This window comes from Schistocerca americana, chromosome 6 (assembly GCF_021461395.2).
Source record: "Schistocerca americana isolate TAMUIC-IGC-003095 chromosome 6, iqSchAmer2.1, whole genome shotgun sequence".
Classification (NCBI taxonomy): domain Eukaryota; kingdom Metazoa; phylum Arthropoda; class Insecta; order Orthoptera; family Acrididae; genus Schistocerca; species Schistocerca americana.
In genome coordinates, this window is record NC_060124.1 from 71,785,387 (window position 1) to 71,790,609 (window position 5,223).

Genomic DNA, 5,223 nt, shown 5'->3' on the forward strand with positions numbered 1-5,223 from the left:
CTTTATAAGAAGGTTTTTTAAATTTTTTTACTAATAACCTAGCAAGAAACTTAATATCTTAGCCATAGCATCAGTGCTAAAATAATCCGTTTTTAAATGCTGTTTTCAAAAAAGAGTAAGTTTTATTCGTTAAATATATATTGGTTTGAAATATTGCTTTATTATATAGAATGGAAAAAGCGATCAGTGTTATTGTAATAGCAATGCCAACAGAAACGAGCAACAAATACAAGGCGTGAGAATTGGTATAGCATTGTTCACACAAGTATGTCCCTGTTCCCGTGTGTCGTGGCTCAAGTCACTCGTGTACGTGCAGCGTGCAGACCTGCCCTACCTGGCCTCCACGGTAGCTTCCCGCTGTCGTTGCCGGACATCCATTTTATTGCAGAATGGCACGAACCCTCGTTAGGAGATATTTTTACGGAGTCAAGTAGGAAAGAGGTAAAATGCTTCATCTGCTTTAAAAGATTATTCATTGAGGTGACAAAAGTCATGGGATACCTGTAAGCATCGTGTCGGACTTGCTTTTTCCCTGTCTAGTGCAGCAGCTCGATGTGACATGGACTCAACAAGTCGTTGGAATTCCCTTGCAGAAACATTGCTTCAATAGCTGTTCATAATTGCGAAAGTGTTGCCGGTGCAAGATTTTGTGCAGGAACTAACCTCACGATTTCGTTCCATAAACGTTCGATGGGATTCACGTCGGGTGATATGGGCGGCCATATGATGCACTCGAACTGTCCAGAATGCTCTTCACACCAGTCGCGAACAAATGTAGCCGAGCGACATGCTGCATTGCCATCCACAAAAATTCCTTCGTTGTTCGGAACGTGAAGTCCACGAACGGCAGCCAATCGTCTCCGAGGAGCCGAACAGAAACATTTCCAGTTAATGATCGTTTCAGCTGGAACACATAACCCAGTCCACACCATGTAAACAGAGCCGACAAGAAATGGAGCCGGCACCAGCTTGCACAATGTTGACAACTGGGATCCATGGCTTCGTGGCGTCTGCGGCACACTCGAACCCTACCATCAGCTCTTACCAACTGAAATCGGGACTCATCTAACCAGGCCACGGTCTACTAATTGTCTAGGGTCCAACCGATATGGTCACGAGCCCCGGAGATAAGCTGCGGATGATGTCGTGCTGTTAGCAGAGACGCTCCCGTCGATCGCCTGCTGCCATAGAACGTTAACGCCAAATTTCGCGGCACTGTCCTAAGGGATAGGTTCGTCGCATGTCCCACATACATTTCAACTGTTATTTCACTTAATGTTGCTTGTATGTTAACGCTGACAACTCCACGCAAATGCCACTGCTGTCGATCGTCAAGTGAAAGCCATCAGCCACTGCGTCGTCCCTGGTGAGAGGTAATCCCTAAAATTTTGTATTCTCGGCACCTGTTGACAGTTTGGATACCGGATTATTGAATTCCCTAACGACTTCCAAAATCAAATGTCCCATGCGTCTAGCTCCAACTACCATCCGCGTTCGAAGTCGGTTAATTCCAGTCGTTCCGCCATTATCACGTCGGAAATATTTTCATACGAATCACCTGAGCACAAATGATAGCTCCGCTGACGCTGAAGCTCCAGTGGCAAGCTTTCCTTGCTTGGCATGTTGAGCAGTGGAAGCTTGAAAATGCTGCTCCTGCTAAGCCTTACTTATACGAATTGTACTTGGGTGTCCTTGGGTGTCCTTGGTGTGTCTTCCACGAGAGAATTATTCTCGCAGCGCTTCAGACCGACGTGTGGTTGGCCGGTGGTGCGGCTGGTGGCCCAGTTAATGGACGAGCCGGTTGCGAGATTGTCCAGCCTTCTCTGAAAGGACCTCGCGATGATCCTGCAGGAACGGGATACCTGTGTAACCGTGCAGCAGGCGAGTGGAGCATTGCCTTAGAAGACGTAGAGCGGTCTTCAGAGCTCGGTTCTGGATCCTTTGAAGCGTTGCGATGAGCGAGTTTGAGGCCTTTCCCACAACATAGCTGCGTGTTCGTACAATGATCGGACCAGTTTTAGCAGCCAATGCACTGCCCTTTCATAACTTGTATACCACCATTTGTATACGTGCATATCGCTATCCCAATGACTTTCATCGCATTAGTCTAGATTTATCTGCCTTTTCTATGAAATAATAAAAGACGAAGGAAACTTGGTTACAATATATACGAAAAACTTAACAAAAACCTATTCACAGTATACAATAAAAATATAAATTAAGTGATCTGAAGCCCGTGTCTATGTAATACGCTTGTATATGCAGTTTAACGAAAGAAAACAGCGTTTTTCGACCTCAGTTTTCACCCTTCAGCGCTGTCTATTAACAGTACTCAAATAGTGGTACGGTGCTCCATTGCAACATGATTTTTGAGCAGAGTTTCAAAAAATTAGAATCAGTAGGAGACAACTTTTTTTTTTGTTGTAGTATTCACTCACTTATCACTTTTCGAGATAAGCAGCGAACAGTGGACTGACCAAGATGCCTTTTATTTGCCAATTTAATTTAATGTTTTAATTCTATGTATCTTGAAACTGTGAGAATCATAAGTTTTTCATTTACGTTAGGTTTGTATGTTTACTACAGGAAATAACTGGAATATAAAAAACGAAAATCGGTTATTTGAGAAACGGATTATTTAGGCGGTTTTAACAGTCAGATTAATCTGGAGTGGAAAAAAAACCACATAGCCGGTAACCGGTTGTTTGAACTATAACCGCTATCCCCATCGTGCTCGCCCAACCAGATTCCGGCAGTAAGGGTTGTGAGAACGGGAAGTTGCTAGCCGAATCTGCGTACACAAGACCAGTGTCATTTCAACAGTTCAAAACATTGCCTCCTAGTTGTCGCACGCGTTGAACAACACCAGATCACCAGATGGTGACCGATACCTCATAAACATGACTTGCAGGTAGAAGGTGGAGAACGCAGTACAACTGGCAGCTGCCTTTTTGGAGGCAACTGTGCGGTCTGTGTCGACCCAAACAGTATATCACCAAAGTTGTCTTAAACGTGAAGGGCCCACGGATCGAGTCCCGGTTTGGCACACAGTATCAATCTGCCAGAAATTTTGAATTCGTAGCTGTGTCCACAAGATGAGCTTATCTCCGAGGCGTCCATTACGGGCAACAATACAAATCCTGTGCATGGTGGTGGATTAAGAAGATGAGTGAAGTGACATTTGGCATTGTACCTGGGACAAAGGCGTCGGATTCCCTTCACTGACGAATGCGGGTTTGGCTGACGCCCGGTAGTCGTTGTAGAAGAGCGTCTGTGCAATTTATCTGCAACGTCCGATTCTCCGTTTCCAAACGTCTTCGCCCAACGCCGCACTTTGCTGATGTCCGTTACAATGTCCCCATACGCTTCCTTCATGGATGAGCTCAATTATATCTATTATATCTAATTATTTACTTTATTTTTTTCTCCTGTTTTTAATTTAATGATTTCTTTGGCTGTTTGAGTAATTTTCCCTTACTTAACGTATATGTGTTCTTTCTCTTATGGGTTTTTTTTTAATGCTGTACTAGATTAGGTGTTTATACTGTTATAATTGCTGGTTGATCTAATTCAAATTATTCTTTATTACGTTCCCTCCTTTCTGTTGCTCAAACAATTTCATATGAAGTTAGTTTTGTAGTTTTAACATGTTTGATTTTATGAATTATCAGCTTTATTGCTGATTTATTATTATTTCTTTTTCCTTACCTTTAGCTTCTTGTTTAGCCGAGACTAATCGTACCCCTTTTCATTTTGTTGAAGGTGAGTCTGAGTTAGTTTCACGCTTTAATATTGAATACGGTGCAGGTGGTTTTACTTTAATTTTTTTAGCTGTGTATACAAGAATTGTTTTTGTAAGAATGTTATTAGCTTTAATTTTTTTAGGCGGTGAATTTTTTCTTTTATATTTTTTATTAAGCTTGCTATTATATCTTTCGGTTTTATTTGGGTTCGAGGTATCAGCACCATTATCTACTATAGAAGACGTAAGAGGAAGGGTTAATGAGGACGGTACTAATCAAAAACTTATATTATTTATTCATGGGAATGCTCTATCTGGTGCACCAATGATTAATAGTACAAGTCAATTACCAAATCCACCAATTATAATAGGCATTACTATGAAGAAAATTATTACAAATGCGTGGGCTGTAATAATAACATTATAAATTTGGTCCTTTAAAATAAGCGGCCAAGAAACAAAACCCTAAATTTTTCCCAAGTGGTTTGGATGACTGGGTTCAGAGATGACGCAAATGTGTCAGATACACGGTAACTGTGATGCAGAGTTGTGTCTTGTAGAGGACAGTTCAGGCTGTGTTCTTTACCGATTCCGCTATTGTATGTTTTCAGCCTGGTGGCTTATTCACGATAAGCTGCGTGATATTGTTACGGTAGGGATTGTATGGTTGCATTCTCCGGCTAAAAGGGTGCAATGCAATTGAGATCGATGATTAATTGAAGAAAGTGACAGCATCCTTCCGTAACGGCTCCCCTTCCAAACTGTTATGAATCGAAACAACAGCAGGCTTGTATGGTGTATGAATGTGTGATCTGACTTCCAAGGAATAAAATACGAATAAAAGAATTATCATCCTCATCATACTCATCATTCTCACTGACAGAAATTCGCTGATTGTTCCGTCATCGACGAGGAATAAAAATTTAAACTGGCTTAAGAAGAAATCATTTCACTTATTAGACGCACTCTGCTCGTCCGCTGACTTGCAGATAGTGAAAGGACCAGGGTAGGAGAGGATCCCATCAATCACGGTGAGGCCAAAGTCCCTCAGCAGGGGCTTTCCTGGTAGCTGGCCGAGCTTTCAGTGCAGAGTGGCCGCCTTGCAGAGCAGTCCACTCTCTCTGGGACCTGTTGCCTCCTATCGGCCTGATCGTTGGCGAAGAGGCAGGGTGGGAGAGGAGAGGGGGGAGGGGAGAGGGGAATGGACGGATCGACGCTGCCAGAAAGTGCCCAGAGTGGCCGCAAAGAGCTGAGAGCCGCCGCCCCTCCAGCAGCAGGGGGGGGGGGGGAATGTGAGCGGGTAAACAGCAGCGGGGGCGGCGCGGAAGCTAAACTCTGCTCGTGACCGTGAGCGATGCTCCCAGGGCTCACCCCGTACCCCCTCTCGATTCTAGCAGCAGTTTATGGCAGACCAGTAGCGACGCTTTCGAGAGGTGTTGGCTGTCATGTGCACATCATTATAGGCCTTTATCGCTGACGTC